The sequence below is a fragment of the Triticum aestivum genome, chromosome 2B (genome assembly GCF_018294505.1).
Source record: "Triticum aestivum cultivar Chinese Spring chromosome 2B, IWGSC CS RefSeq v2.1, whole genome shotgun sequence".
NCBI classification, from domain to species: domain Eukaryota; kingdom Viridiplantae; phylum Streptophyta; class Magnoliopsida; order Poales; family Poaceae; genus Triticum; species Triticum aestivum.
The window spans coordinates 319,733,210-319,750,726 of NC_057798.1; positions in this window are offsets into that span (position 1 = coordinate 319,733,210).

Genomic DNA, 17,517 nt, shown 5'->3' on the forward strand with positions numbered 1-17,517 from the left:
CGTGGGCACGTTACCTCATGCTACAGAAGCTCCTCCTTGCACTGCTCGAGACTTCCAGGAAGCTGCACCACTACTTCCAAGGCCACCCTTTCAAGGTCGTCTCAGATTACCCCCTGGAGAGGGTGCTCTGAAGCCCCAACGCCGCAAGAAGGGTTGTCGAATGGAAAATTGAGTTGCAAGCGTTCCAGCTGGAATTTAGCACCACTCGAGTCATCCGCAGCACTTGCTGACTTTTTGGTTGAATGGACTGACGCACCAAGCCAAGAAGTGGGTCAGGACCGCTCTCTCACCCCTGGAGACGAAGCGCCTGACGGCTGGGTCATGTACTTCGACGGCGCATTCGTATGCCAGGGCGTGGGGGCTGGAGCTGTGCTCATCTCGCCGACCCAAGACAAGCTCTGTTATGCCATGCAGCTCTGGTTCCAGCACGGCGAAAAGGTCTCCAACAACATTGCCGAATTCAGGGGCCTAATCGTCGGGCTCTGGGCCGTGGTTGCCCTGGGGCTCAGGCGCCTCACCATCAGGGGAGACTCCCAACTCCTCATCAACTTCTCCGACAAGGAGTACATGCCGAAGGACGAGCACATGGAGGCATACCTTAAGGAGGTACGCAAAATTGAAAAGCAATTCTTAGGTTTGGAGTTGCAGCACGTACCGCGCGGCACGAACAAGGAGGCGGACAACATCGCCAAGAGGGCGTCCCGGCGCCTCCCCCAAGAGCCTGGCATCCTCGAGGAGTGGCTCTTCAGGCCGTCGGCACCTCCCCTCATTCCCGAGCCGGCGCTGCCTCAGGAGGAGCTACCCGCGGCACCCACCATGGGTGCCCTAGCCTGCGGCCCGGCTTTAGGGGCCCGTCTACTCCTCGCGATTGAGCCTCGGGAGGGGTGCTGGACAGAGGAATTCAAGGCGTACCTGCTTCAGGGAACCCTGCTGGAGAAGGAGGAGGATGCAGAGTGGGTGGCCCGCCGGGCTACCACATACTGCATCCAGGATGGCGAGCTCTACCGAAGGTGCCCAAACAACGTCATCATATGATGCATCTCCAAGGAGCAGGGGTGCAAGCTGTTGGCCGCATTCACGGTGGGGATTGTGGGCATCATTCCTCATGATGCACTCGTGTGGGCAAGGCGTTTTGCAGCGGGTTCTACTGGCCCACGGCGCTCAACGACACTGCTGAATTGGTAAGATATTGTGAAGCATGTAAGTTCCATGCTAAGCTGATCCACCAACCCGCTCGGAGCCTCTAGACCATCCCGCTCTCATGGCCATTCGAGGTCTGGGGGCTGGACATCTTGGGCCCATTCCCTCGAGCACCCGGGGGCTACTGCTACCTCTACGTTGCCATTGAATAGTTCACCAAGTGGGCAGAGGTGGAAGCTAACCGCACCATCCCAGCCGGCTCTGCGGTCAAGTTTGTCAAGGGCCTCATGAGCCGCTTCGGGGTGCCCAACTGCAAAATCACCGACAACAGCTCCCAGTTCATGAGCAACCTCTTTAAGACATATTGTGCTAACCATGGGACGCATATATGCTACACTTCCATGGCACACCCGTGGAGCAATGGTCAGCTCGAGCACGCCAATGCGGAGGTCTTAAGGGGTCTCAAGGCAAGGAGCTTCAAGAAGAAGCTCGAGGCCTACGGTAGGGGTTGGCTCGATGAACTCCCGTTCGTGTTGTGGTCCATCCGCACCACCGCAACCAAGCCTACAGGCCAGACCCCGTTCTTCCTCGTCTATGGAGCCGAGGCGGTCCTCCCTCGCAAGGTCAGGCATCGCTCCCCGCGGGTCCTGGCATTCGACGAGGCACGTCAGGATGCCTCGCGGGGGATGGACCTCGTGTTGGGGGAGGAATGTTATCACCAAGCCTCGCTCTAAGCTGCGAGGTACCACCAGGCGCTGCGGCAGTACCACTGCCGCAACATCCGTTCCAGGACCCTCGAGGTGGGCGACCTCGTCCTGAGGCGGGTGCTCTCCAGGGAAGGGCTTCACAAGCTCTCCCACATGTGGGACGGCCCGCTCAGGATCGCCCGTGTCTCCAGGCCTGGTGACGCGCGCCTAGAGACGCAGGACAGGGTCTCCATCCAGAATGCCTGGAACATCCAGCACCTCCAAAAGGTCTACCAGTAAAGAAGGCTCCGCGCCTGTGAAGGTCTCTGCTCGTGATACTCTCATGTAATAATGAGTTGGGGTTGTACACGCCCCGGAGTCACCTGAGCGTCGCCCTTGGGCCTCACGGGGGCTCCATCCACGTCCTAGTGGCAGCACTTAGCTCCGCACTGGTGAGAAGACTAGAATTGGTTCTGGACGCGGCTGTTCTTTTGCTTGCTTTCTGTATCTGATTTGCGACTTTGTGAATAGAATTTGGAGTTTTAGCATCTTTTTGTTGAGGGTTTGGAATTTTTCTTCTTGCCTTGTTTGTTCTCTCAGGCCTTGCCTCAGGAGGAGTGGCAGTTGCCCATCGCTCCTCCTCGTGCATCCCACGCGTGGGGGTTGAGCGGTGTGTGCGCTTCGGGCTTGCCCATGAACACACCTCGCCAAAGCCTCAGTCCCTGGATTTGTGGTGTATATGTCCTCACGCGACGCTCCCGAATGAGCTCGCATGCACAAAGCCTCCTTCCCCACCCCCTCCCCCTGAAGCCTGGTGACCATTGGGTCACCTCTCGACAAGGAGTGCTCGCACGGCACGGAAGTCCATCATAGGAACTCCAAGATAAGTTATCCCAATGTGATAGCCTGGCTTATTAGGGATGATAGACTACTCATATCAATAAGGAATTCTTCTTTTCCGGGAGCCCATTCGGACAGAACTCCAAAGTTAAGCGTGCTTAGCTTGGGGTAGTTTAAGGATGGGTCACCGACCGGGAAGTTGCTCCAGCGTGCGCACGAGTGAGGACAAAGTGCGTAGAAAAGACTAGTATTGATCTGTAGGGCCAGTCTAGATCTCGCCAGGAGTAACGACCACCGGGGGGGGTGTCCGGGGCGTTACAAGTTGGTATCAGAGCCGACCCTCGCGGTTACATGGATGTTTCTGGACAGGTGCGCGGTCATGTTGTACATGACGTTTGTGACCCGTCATGGCACACGGCATGGCACATGTGCCGGACTGGAAGCACAAATGTATGTGCCAAGAGGGAACGTTCTTGTGGCCCAACGAGGACGTCGGTTCCTCTGAGTGGGGGTGTATGTTATAGCCTAGCTTATTAGGGATGATAGACTACTCATACAACAAGGAATTCCTTCTTTTCCAGGAGCCCATTCGGACAGAACTCCAAAGTTAAGTGTGCTCAGCTTGGAGTAGTTTCAGGATGGGTGACCGACCGGGAAGTTGCTCCCGGGTGCACAAGAGTGAGGACAAAGTGCGCAGAAAAGACTATTATTGATCTGTGGGACCAGTCTAGATCCCGCCAGGAGTAACGACCACCAGCGGGTGTGTCTGGGGCGTTACACCCAACCACAATCAATGGCAACACGAGTATTAGGAGGAATGATAGAAATAATAACATAATGGCGCAAGCACCATAGTCCATTACACGCCCTGGTAGGGCCTCCTACTTCTTTTTTGCAGCAGAAAGAGAAAGAAAAAAAACAAAAGTAGGGGCACAGTGACGGCAGCTCCTGAGACCCGGCTCTGGCAGCACCCGGGCTTACTCAGAGCCCTCCTCCCGTTTCACCGGGGTGTGGCAGCGATGCAGCTCGTCTCACCTCTCGGTCCGGACTTGGCGATGTGGCGGCTCATCGGAGTTGTCGCCACTAGAGCTTTCCACGAAGGAGAAGCCGCTACTGCTGGAGGCGGCACGGCCATCGCCAAGGGAGAGGTCATCACCAATGACGACATCGCCCCTCCATCCATCGCCATCATCACCGTCATCGTCGCTGTCGCTCTTCGGGCAGCACCCTATGCGCGGGCCGTCCTACCCAAAGATCCTCGCATAGAGGGTCGCAACACCATCGTACCTGAAGTGGAGGGTGCACCTCCTGCGCAGGTCCCGCACACGGGCAAATGATTGCCACCCGCGGTTCAAGAACACGTTGTCGGCGGACATGACCTCGGCCTCTACCCACAAGGCCTTGCTGCAGCAGCCATCGGCCTGCAGCCAGAAGCCACCAGGTCCCCAGTCTAGCAACGCACTCACGAAAAAGCACAGGAGCAGAAGCCAGACGCCTGTAGGCCTCTCCGCCCACACCACGAACTTCGAGAGAGCGTCGGCCGAGTGGGATCGCGGCCGTGGTGGCCATATGAACACCGCGCGCCTCGCCAACTCACAGCGGCTTCCCTGACTGTGGCGACTTCCGCCGCATGAGGACATGCCCCCAAGACCACCGGAGGAGCCCACGCCCGCGGGGAGCCGCTGTCGGCATCGCAGCATACTTGCAAGGGCGTCCGCGACCCCTCTTTGGGCGGGGCGAATCCGGCCCCTCCTTGGGGGCCTTTCCTATCTTCGTGGCCAAGAACCTCCTCGTTGGCGCCAAGGATGCTCTAGTGGATTGGTGGAGCGAGAGGAAGGAGAAGCAAGGGGCGAGAAGATGAAGATGTGCAGGGGGCTCTGCCCCCTCCCCCCATTTATAGCCGAAGGGAGGTCAATCGGCGGCCTCCCACGATCTCGAGTAATGATGGCTTCCTTTGCATGCAGCAGGCAGTTGTCAAGTCGGACGGTTGCCGAGGCAGCGCAGGGAAGCGGGAGCGCCCATGTCTTATCAAGTGCCACGCGGCGACCCGGTCCGCAGATGATTCGGGCTCGCGGTGCTCCGCACTTGCCCTTTGGCTTCGCCTCGAAGCCAAGTGCGCGCGCGCCTTGGGCCCGGGGGCTTCTGTCGCTGTTGTGGGAACTAGGGTACCCAAACTTCCCTGCCTGCGGCCGATGGCATGCCTCCATCAAAGGCCTGGTATGGCCCATCTTCAGTAATGACAAGGCAACACCCTCACAAGGGGCCAACACTGGTACGCGTAGGTGCTATACAAACGGTTTTCAACCCCTTTCCATGATGGCATTTGGAACCGTCGTGTGGGCGATCCCAGAAACCGTCGGGTATAGGCCCTCCTAGCATACAAGCTGGGTCATGTGCGATCGGGTGAGGCATCGAAACCCAATTGTTTTCATTCGTATGTACTACCCACACGGTGAATGCCAGAAAAACATTTCCGTAAGTATGTATATCATACACAGTCAATCCAAGGAGAACGTATCCACTCTCATGTACATCCCACACAATTATTCCAAGGAAAACGTTTCCATTCGTATGTACTTCCCACACAGTCTATCAAGGGAAAGCGTTTCCATCCGTATGTACATCCCACACAGTCAATCTAGGGAAAACATTTCCGTTCATATGTACATCCTACACAGATTTATGTATAGGCTCGTGTGTGATACGTGTAACTATCACACACGCTCTGCCTTGGTTAACCGCTTGCTTTTACAAACTACATCACACAAGATTTGATGAAGAAAAATGTGTGGCATTTGGATATCCATCACAAGCGCTTTTACTTCTAGAACCGTTTGCGAAGTTCCATGACCCATTTCACAGGTTTATTAGTTTACACTTAATAATTATAGTATTACACAAATTCACAATTCATATCAAACAGTTGTTTGCCAATTTCATATCAGGCACATAGATATATTTTAACATCACAGTATGATAGCTACTGGAAAACAACACAGTACATCATATAGATAGTTCACCTTCATAACAACAATATTAGAACAATATATTCATTTCCCTAATTGAGATTATCCAGGCTCGCCTTATCCACCTCTGCTTTCAGTTCAGTAAAAACCTATTTTGCACAGGCCAACTAGGTAAGTGCCTCCTCCTTCGCCAACACCATCTTAGCAAAGTCTGATTTAAAAAATCTGAGCTCATTATCCACCTTCCTCTTTTTATCCCGCATCTTCAAATATTCTTCAGCGTTGACAACACTTTCTCTAAGCCTACCTCTGTTCTCTTCCTGATACATGCTCCAGAGCTTTGCTAGGCACATCTTCAAAGACTGTGGCCACTCTTGATCAACCCACTCCAAGTAAGAACACTTCCGTTCATCCTATAATATTTAAAACTAGATCAGTAACAATTGTAGGGAAATGGGTTTATAGAAACATAGAAAATCACCAATACTTATTTTGAAAAACTAAGGAAACAGGTTAATTATGACATATCTTCACAAAAAGATCAATGTGCAAATGAATTAATTGCTACTAACACAACAACCAAATTCTGAAACATCATAAGCTATAATTAACTACAACGCTACAAGTTCTTACTCGTGTACTATAAATAACAAATTGAACATTTTAAGAGGAAGGTAAATATAACTGCAACAACATAGCAACAGTGTTTGGATGACAACAAATTGATACTAACAGGTGTGTACATGCACAAATTTAGTAACGTAGAACTAATAGCACTAAGGCGTCCACTATGTATGCCAAAACCGGTGTAAAGACAACTGTTGCTACATCTCACACCGTTGCCCTGCACTGGCGAGCCGATGCAGCGGGAAAAAATCAGGGACTGAACTCCGGAGCACCTAGTTGCTCTGACGCCCAGTTCCTTCATGTCATAAAGATTTAGTATTTTACTGCTTGGCTACTCGGATGTGTGGACAAGTTGGATCCACAAACTGTTGAAGCGGTGCCAAATAATTTTCTAATGGCACCACTGATGAGATGGCAACAAATTTAGATACTAGGTAAAAACAGTGACACTGTATTAGGATGCATTTGGTTGAAGGTGTGGTATGAATGGGTTGGGACCGTGACAGTGTGCGAATCACATATAACAAATGATTTGTAACAACGAAAGAGGGCCTAACCTTCTTTGCACATGCCAGAAACTTCCTCCCACTGTCAATAGATTCAAACGCAACTAGCTACACGCATGGAGATTGATGGTGACAACGAGCAGACAGATCTTTAGCCACCCCGCTCCATTCGTTGCAACGGATGGTCCTAGCGAACTACAAGAGGAAGAAATGACTCAAATCGACCGTCGGGTAAAAATCAATCATTCCAAGTCATAGCCTGAGAGGGAGAAGAGAGGCATATCCAGGTGGTGAAGGAGTCGTCAGAGGAGGAGGAACCGTTGGAGAGGTCTTTGAAGAAGACCATGGTAACCCCAGCGGTAGGATGCGAGACGACAAGAGCAAGGAAGCAAGCGAGGAAGTGGCTATAGCTTAGGAAGGAAGGAAGGGGCAAACAGGGGAAATGTTACTTGTGGTCGGGGAGAAAAGGGGATGGGGAGGGGGGGAGGGTTGATATTTCGGTGGTGTCAGGACCCTGACTCAATGCCACATTGATCTAGCATGTAACACCTCATATCACTTTGCAGCCTCATGCACGGTTTTCCCATTGGTGTGGCCTTACCTTGCCCGGGACAATTTGTGCCTTTTGGCACACGTATATGATAGTGTCGCTAGCATCCATATGACAAGGAGCCCAGGATGACATGGCTAGTAGTGAACCCAAGGTGGCACTAACTTACAGGGACGGGCATACATGACCCAGCAACGAACGTGTCGGTCATCAACGAGTGAATCCGGGCTGTAGCACTAGTCTAGCAGGACTCCAGTAAACCGGGCTGTAGCGGGCTAACAGGACTCCGGTAGTCATCGCATGACATTTCCCCGTAGGGACAGACACAAGAACGGAGAAGGACACATGCCGGCCAGCCTAAGTGTTCCGGAGCAGTAGGAAGCTACCATGGCTCAGTGGAAGCACTAGGAGACATTTCCCGGTAAGAGAGGCTACCAAGGATAAACAACTAGATAGTCAGATCCCACACATAACAAGCATTTCAATCATACACACAATATGCTCGATACGTGCAAATACAACATGGCATCACAACATGACTCTACAACTCAAGTACTTTATTTAAAGGCTCAGAGAGCCATAAATATCATACACACAAGTACAGGTCACCAGACCCAGCATTCAAGTCATACAAACATACAAGCCAACAGCGGAAGTAACTTGTCTGAGTACAGACAACTAGGAAATAAAAGAGGCTTGAGAAAGCTTGACTATACTACAAGGTCCATCGTGAGCTCAGGATCACCACTTGGGCTTCAGCCTACTAGTCGACATCGACGTCTATGAAGAACCCATCAGAAGAGGTTGCAGTGTCTTCTGTAAAACATAAATTGAGCAAGCATGAGTACAAAGGTACTCAACAAGACTTACATCAGATCCAACATACATGCACATTATCAAGAAGGGTTGGTGGGGTTATTGCAGCAAGCTAGCTTTGACTCTTGGCTAAGCTATCTTACGAGACTCCAACTTGAAATTGTTTTGTGCACTCAAGTCCACTACACACCACTTCAATACACTACCAAGGATCCACCTTCGTCATCCTACGGAAGAGCCATCCTCGGCACTCACGCTTATCTTGAGGCTTTTAGTAGTATCCATTTACTTGTCTATGAATTGTATAGGCAACCAAGTAGACCTTTACCACGGACGCGGCTATTCGAATAGATGATGTTAACCCTGCAGGAGTGTACTTCTTCATACATGTTTCCACCACTTAGCGTCTGCACACGACATGTGCTCGGCAGACTTCAAGCAAAAGCCGACGTGGGTGTAGACCACGACCTACCTAAACACCTAAGTCTCTAGTCCAGGTTTATCGCCTATTAAGGTTCCATCCACAGGGAGTCTGTCCGAGGTTTCCACATATGGCCCCGAATGATGTGTACAGGGTTCCGAGACACCTAACGGGTGCCTGGCATACCCGGCCACGTATCTACTGCATCACAGCCCACCCCGCGGGTCAGCGCTGCCCACGGCCTCCTATAAGCTACGAACAACAGAAACTACTTGCAACTCCTGCACAGAGGACTAGAGTGGATAAGAAGTCGAGCGGGGTCATATTTCAGGGCCCAATGCATGGTAGTAGCTGAATCTTAAATCACACATACAGATTTCAGTGCTTAAGGACGGTTCCAATGAAACAACCCACCATGTACTCCTACATGGCCTCTTATCGATACCTTGACCAAATCGTGTTCAACACATCACTCTCCTTACCGACATGATCACTTCACGCTAGCCCATCACCCAGACGAACCAGACCTGACACGACTCTAAGCATAGAAGGCATAGCAAGGTAGGAAACACATACACATGGCTCCGTCAACTCCTACACATGCTAGTGGGTTTCATCTAGTTACTGTGGCAATGACAGGTCATGAAGAGGAAATGGGTTCAACTACCGTAGCACACAGCAGTTTGAAACGCGTTGTCTTAATGCAGTAAAAGAGAGTAGAGGCTAGAACATGGGATTGTATCAATATGATCAAATGGTTGGTTGCTTGCCTTGCGGGTCCGTGGACTGGTATTGCTCCTCGATTGGATACTCGTGATACTCTTCGGGGGTAGAACCTGCCGCAGAGAGCACCGATATACAATCATCACCAAACAATGTGCAATAATATGATGCATGCATGAGACCTGGTAAAATGAGTGTATTGGGCTAATCCAACTAAGACCAGATGGGTTTGGACCATGTTGAATCAAAGATTCAAGTTCCAAGCTCATATATGGCCCTTAATAGTGCTTTATCATGTTCTGCACTAAACAGCAGGTTAACTTGCTTAACACGCATGAAACCAGTACAGATGGATAGATTGGATTTTTCTGATCATTTTTCATATATAACACTTTGCATTTGGAGCTACAGATTAATTTCTATGAATTTTTGAAGTTTGTAGCATTTTCTGGAATTTCTGTATAAGAATAAATCCAGTAAATGAATTATTGCGTTAGCATTGCGTCAGGGTGACGCCAGCGGTCAGCGGGGACGGTCCAGGTCAAACCTGACCAAAGGGTCCCGCGTGTCAGTGTCATTAGACTAACTAATTTTAGTTAGTACTAACCCTAGGTTAATTAGCAGGGCGGGCCCCACCTGTCATTGACCCACGGGGGTCAAACTGGGTCCACCCAGTGTCAAACTCGGTAAGCGGGGTCAAACTCACCGGCGTTTAGCCGCCGGCGAGGCCAAACGCTGGGCAGTGCGGGATTCGTGCTCCGGCGACTAAAAAGGTGGCGTAGGGCATCTACATGCGGCTGGGGACGAGCCGCATCCAGTGGTGGCAGTGGTTGGGCTCGGGGTGGCCGGAAACGGCGCCGGCGACGACCTTGGCAGCTGCCGGAGCTCAGGTGAGCTCGGGCTCATCACTAGGAGGCACAGTGAGGTGCATGGAGTGGTGCGGTGGGCTCCTGGGGGTGCGGTGAGGCTAACGGGCAGGGTGGCGGGGCCGTTGCGTGGCCGGAGTCTCGTTGGTGACGAGCTCAGCGGCGGCGTGTGCGGTTGAGCTTCGTACGGTCGCTATGGTGCTCGAGAGATGGAACGGAGAGAATGGGGAGGTAGCTAGGCTCATGATGGTCACGCCGGAACAAACGATGGGGTCGGGGATGAGCTGCTGCTGCGGTGACGGTGAAAGGGATCTCCGGCGACGGGCGGTGAAGACGAGGTCGGTGGAGGCGGTGCAGAGCGTGCGAGCGCTCAGGGCTCGGCTAGCTCGTCGGAGCGGACGACGGTGGAGCTCGTGGACACGGTGGAGCGGCACGAGGACGACGGTGGGTGCGCCTACGATGGAGGTGCGGCGACAGCTGCTTCGGCCATGGCGGGAGAGGGCGAGAGAGAGGACATGGGGGAGAATGAGATGTCCAGGGGCTCGGGGCGGCGTCGAGGAGGCCCTTCAAGGCGTCGCGCTGGCGCGGGCGACGCAGGCAGGCAGGTGATACGTCTCCAACGTATCTACTTTTCCAAACACTATTGCCCTTGTTTTGGACTCTAACTTGCATGATTTGAATGAAACTAACCCGGACTGACACTGTTTTCAGTAGAACTGCCATGATGTTGTTTTATGTGTAGAAAAGAAAAGTTCTCGGAATGTCCTAAAAATCCATGGAGGCACTTTTTGGAATTAATAAGAATTTTTGGCGAAAGAATCAACACCAGGGGGCCCACAGGGTGTCCATGAGACCGGGGGGCGCCCCCCTAGAGCGCGGCCTCCTATCTCGTGGGCCCCCTGGACCTCCACCGACCTCAACTCCAACTCCATATATTCATGTTCGGGGAGAGAAAAATCAGAGAGAAAGTTTCATCGCGTTTCACGACACAGAGCCGCCGCCAAGCTCTAATCTTTCTCGGGAGGGCTGATCTGGAGTCCGTTCGGGGCTCCGGAGAGGGCCTGAGTGCCATGATTTCAGATCTGAACCTATTATGTTTTCATGAATATATGTGTGTTCTTGATCCTATCTTGCAAGTCTATAGTCACCTATTATGTGTTATGATCTGACAACCCCGAAGTGACAATAATCGGGATACTTCTCGGGGATGACCGTAGTTTGAGGAGTTCATGTATTCACTATGTGCTAATGCTTTGTTCTAGTTCTCTATTAAAAGGAGGCCTTAATATCCCTTAGTTTCCGCTTGGACCCCGCTGCCACGGGAGGGTAGGACAAAAGATGTCATGCAAGTTCTATTCCATAAGCACGTATGACAATTTACGGAATACATACCTACATTACATTAATGAATTGGAGCTAGTTCTATATCACCCTATGTTATAACTATTGCATGAGGAATCGCATCTTGCATAATTATCCATGACTCATCCTTTGCCTACGAGCTTTTCACATATTACTCTCCACTTATTTACTTTTCTGTTGCTACTGTTACAACTATTACAAAAACCCAAAAACATTAATCTTTACTTTTGCTACCGTTATCTTTATGATCATACCACTTTTGCTATTAAATACTTTGCTGCAGATACTAAGTTATCCAGGTGTGGTAGAATTGACAACTCAACGGCTAATACTCAAGAATATTCTTTGGCTCCCCTTGTGTCGAATCAATAAATTTGGGTTGAATACTTTACCCTCGAAAGTTGTTGTGATCCCCTACACTTGTGGGTTATCAAGACTAATTTCTGGCGCCATTGCCGGGGAGCATAGCTCTATTCTCTGAGTCACTTGGGATTTATATCTGTTGATCACTATGAAGAACTTGAAAGACGCTAAAACCAAGATTTTGCCCTCAACTATGAGGGGAGGTAAGGAACTGCCATCTAGCCTTGCACAAGATGATCCTTCTGTTATTAGTAGGCTTGCGGCACCTAAACCTGCTACTGCTATGTATTCTGATATGTCGCATGTTATTGATGATGCCACTTCTACTATGCAAGATGAAACTACTTCTATGCTTGATACTACTTTGCCATTAGGTGAATTTCTTGATGAACAACTTGCTAGAGTTAGGGTGAATGATATTACTGAAGAACCTATTATTGATGATAGTGATGATGAAGGTTCTCCCAATGATTATGTATTACCTGTTGTTCCTAAGGGTTATGTTATGAATGAAGAAGCTGCTAGGGAAATCTTTGCTTGCAATGATAGATATGATCTTAAGAAATTATTAGCTAAATGGAAGCAGCAGTCTCTTAATGCTCGAATGAAACCTGACCCTGCTTTTGCTACTTCACCTATCTGTGTTACTGATAAGGATTATGAATTCTCTGTTGATCCTGAAATTATTACTTTAGTTGAATCTGATCCTTTTTATGGCCTTGAATCTGAAACTGTTGTGGCACATCTTACCAAGTTGAATGATATAGCTACCCTATTTACTAATGATGAGAAGTCTCGCTATTTTATATCCTTAAGATATTTCCATTCTCATTAAAGGGTGATGCTAAGACTTGGTATAATTCTCTTTCTCCTGGTTGTGTGCGTAGTCCCCAGGATATGATTTATGACTTCTCTGCTAAATATTTCCCTACTCATAAGAAACAAGCTGCCTTGCGTGAAATATATAATTTTGTGCAAATCAAAGAAGAGAGTCTCCCACAAGCTTGGGGGAGGCTTCTCCGATTACTTAATGCTTTGCCTGATCATCCTCTTAAGAAAAATGAAATACTTGACATCTTTTATAATGGATTAATCGATTCTTCCAAGGACTACTTGGATAGTTGTGCTGGTTGTGTTTTCAGGGAAAGAACAGTTGACGAAGCTGAAATATTATTGAATAATATGTTGACTAATGAAAATAATTGGACTCTTCTTGAGCTAGTTCCTGAAGCAATTCCTGAACCAATTGAGCCAACTCCTGAGCCTATTCCTAAACCCACTCCAAAGAAGAGAGGTGTTTTATTTCTCAGTCCTGAAGATATGCAAGAGGCAAAGAAATCAATGAAAGAAAAAGGTATTAAAGTTGAAGATGTTAAGAATTTACCTCCTATTGAAGAAATACATGGTCTTAATATACCGCCTGAAGAACCACATTGTCTTGATAACCCGACACAGGTAGTAAAGGTAAATTCTCTCTATAGATATGATAAAGTTGAAATCCCCTCTACTAAATTTCATAGCCTGTGCTTAGATGAATTTGATGACTTTATGGCTAGACAGGAAAGTTTTAATGCTTATGTTGGTAGAGAGTTAAAGAATAATGCTTTCGAGATAGGACACGTAGGCGATAATATAGCTAGAGTTAAAGATGAACTTCACCTTGTTAGCAAATATGCTTCTATGGTTGCTACTCAAGCTGAGCATGTACTCAAAGCTCAAAATGATTTGCTTGATGAATGAAATAATAAAAATGACTTTGCTATTAGAGTGGCTACTAGAATTGGTAGAATGACTCAGGAACCTTTGTATCTTGAAGGCCACCCTAAGAGAATCGAGCAAGATTCTCAGAGAAATAATTTAGAGGCACCTAGTTCTTCTAAAAAGAAGAAGAAGAAAAACAATAGAACTTTGCATGCTTCCAGTGAACCTACTGTAACCTGAGAATCCCAATGATATTTCTATTTCTGATGCTGAAACGCAATCAGGTGATGAACATGAACCTAGTGATAATGTTAATGATAATGCTCATGTTGATGCTCAACCTAGCAAAAACAATGATGTAGTGATTGAACCCGTTGTTGATCTTGATAACCAATCAAAGAATCAATGTTATGATAAGAGAGATTTTGTTGCTAGGAAGCACGGTAAAGAAAGAGAACCATGGGTTCAGAAACCCATGCCCTTTCCTCCTAAACCATCCAAGTCAAAGGATGATGAGGATTTTGAGCGCTTTGCTGAAATGATTAGACCTATTTTCTCACGCATGCGCTTAACTGATATGCTGAAAGTAAATCGTTATGCTAAGTATATGAGGGACATCATTACAAATAAAAGAACGATGCCGGAAGCTGAAATTTCCACCATGCTTGCTAATTACACTTTTAAGGGTGGAATACCAAAGAAACTTGGAGATCACGGGGTACCAACTATACCATGCTCCATTAAAAGAAATTATGTTAGAACTGCTTTATGTGATCTTGGAGCCAGTGTTAGTGTTATGCCTCTCTCTTTATATCGTAGACTTGAATTGAATAAGTTGACACCTACTGAAATATCTTTGCAAATGGCTGATAAATCAACTGTTATACCTGTCGGTATTTGTGATGACGTGCATGTTGTGGTTGCAAATGTCACTATCTTAATGGACTTTGTTATTCTTGATATTCCTGAGGACGATAGTATGTCTATTATCCTTGGTAGACCTTTTCTTAATACTGCAGGGCCTGTTATTGATTGCAAAAAAGGCAATGTCACTTTTCATGTTAATGGTAATGAGCATACGGTACATTTTCCGAGGAAACAATCTCAAGTTCATAGCATCAATTCTATTGAAAAAGTTCCAACTATCATTTTTGGAGGTTTTGAATTTCCTCTCCCTACTGTCAAGAAAAAATATGATATTCTTGTTTTTGGGGATTTTCATTTCCTTGTTGAGGTAACTTACACTATGTTTGGATGTTGATATTGGGCCTCAGAATTAGTTATTGGCAATGGTCTGGCCCGAATGTCGTTGTTTGGATGGTTGTGGCATTTGGGATTGGAATTATCGGCCCGACTGCGGCAAATTGCGCGCCTGCCTTACTCCAATTCGGACCCGTAGCGCTCGATATTGCCTTGTATTCGCTAGCCAGAGCCCCTCACCGCCAACATACCTCTTCGTTCCCGCTCGAGGAAAGGCAAGAGGCGCGAGCGACAGCGCGATTGATGAACGCCAACAGCGGCGCAGGTGAGATCCCTCCCCCTCCCCCTCCCCCCCTTGTCCTCCCTATCCTTCTCTATCCCCGGCGAGGCTCTGTTCGTCCCCGTCCTACTCCCTCCCCGTGGCAATCCTCAACCCCCTCCCCGTCTCACCAGCCATGGAGGCCAAGCTGCTCCCTCCCCATGGCGGCGGCGGCGGGGGCTATATTTTGCCCAGCGTGGCAAGCGCCCCTGAGGGAGTCCTGGATTAGGGAGTGTCCGGATAGCCGAACTATCACCGTTAGCCGGACTACTGGACTATGAAGATACAAGATTGAAGACTTCGTCCCGTGTCCGGATGGGACTTCCCTTGGTGTGGAAGGCAAGCTTGGCGATACAGATATGTAGATCTCCTACCATTGTAACCGACTATGTGTAACCCTAACCCTCTTCGGTGTCTATATAAACCGGAGGGTTTTAGTCCATAGGACGAACAACAATCATACCATAGGATGGCTTCTAGGGTTTAGCCTCTCTGATCTTGTGGTAGATCTACTCTTGTACTACCCATATCATCAATATTAATCAAGCAGGAGTAGGGTTTTACCTCCATCGAGAGGGCCCGAACCTGGGTAAAAACATCGTGTCCCTTGTCTCCTGTTACCATCCGCCTAGACGCACAGTTCGGGACCCCCTACCCGAGATCCGCCGGTTTTGACACCGACATTGGTGCTTTCATTGAGAGTTCCTCTTTGTCGTAATCCTTAGGCCCGATGGCTCCTCCGATCATCAACAACGATGCGGTCCAGGGTGAGACTTTTCTCCCCGGACAGATCTTCATATTCGGCGGCTTTGCACTACGGGCCAATTCGCTTGTCCATCTGGAGCAGATTGAAAGCTACGCCCCTAGCCATCAGGTCAGATTTGGAAGTTTAAACTACACGGCTGACATCCGCGGAGACTTGATCTTCGACGGGTTCAAGCCACAACCAAGCGTGCCGCACTGTCACGATGGGCATGATCTAGCTCTGCCGCCGGACAGTGCCCTGGAGGCCGCACCAGTGTCCGCTCCGACCCTTAGCTCGGAGCCGACTGCACCGATCGAGGACGGGTGGCTGGACACCGCCTCGGGGGCTGCTATCTCTACGGCGATGGAGCCCAATACTATCCCTGTCCTTTATAAGGCTCGTAACTCCAAGGTACCGGACTCCTCTCCGGACTCCGGACCTACCGCGCCCCTGCCAATCGAATCCGATTGGGCGCCGGTCATGGAGTTCACCTCCGCGGACATCTTTCAGCACTCGCCCTTTGGCGACATCCTGAATTCATTAAAGACTCTCTCTTTATCAGGAGAGCCCGGGCCAAACTATGGTTAGGAAGGTTGGGATGCGGACGACGAAGAAATTCAAAACCCACCCACCACCCACTTCGTAGCCACTGTCGATGATTTAACCGACATGCTCGACTTCGACTCTGAAGACATCGATGGTATGGACGACGATGCAGGAGACGACCAAGAACCAGCGCCTACAGGGCACTGGAAGGCCACCTCGTCATACAACATCTACTTGGTGGACATCCCAAAAGATGGGAACGGTGATGGAACAACGGAGGATGACCCCTCCAAGAAATAGCCTAAGCATCGGCGTCAGCGGTGCCGCTCTAAATGTCGCCACAGCAAGAACGGTGATTCCGGCACGGGAGACAATAACACCCCAGAAAGTGCCGAAGACAACCCCCTCTAGCAGGATTCAGCACAGGAGGATGGAGAAGCCAGCCCTCATGTGAGAGCGGCAGACAGAGAGGTAGAGGACGACAATTACATGCCTCCCTCCGAAGACGAGGCAAGCCTCGACGACAACGAATTTGTCATGCCTGAGGATCCCGTCGAACAGGAGCGTTTCAAACGCAAGCTTATGGCCACGGCAAGCAGCCTCAAGAAAAAATAGCAACAGCTGAGAGCTGATCAAGACTTGCTAGCTGACAGATGGACTGAAGTCCTTGCGGCGGAAGAGTACAAACTCGAACGCCCCTCCAGGAGCTACCCAAAACGCAGGCTGCTGCCTCGATTAGAGGAGGAAGCACTCAAACCTACATCACCAGCGCAGGATGCAGCCGACCGGCCACCTCATGGCCACGATAGAGAGGCCTCTCGGCCCTCCATTCAAGCCGCACCCCGGCGCCGCTCAAAAAATACCAAGGCACGGGAAAATGCGCCAGACCTGCGGGATATACTTGAGGGCAAGGCAAGGCAAACAAGATCGATCTACGGATCGCGTGGGCACCCCACGATACGTGATGATAACCGTCACGCCGGATATGGCAATTCCGGCCGGGCCAAACACAATAGACAAAGCTCATTTGAGCTATGTCGTGATATATCCCAAATACAGAGGCGCCGCACACCCACTATGCTTCACAGACGAAGTGATGGATCATCAAATCCCTGAGGGTTTCAAACCTGTAAACATTGA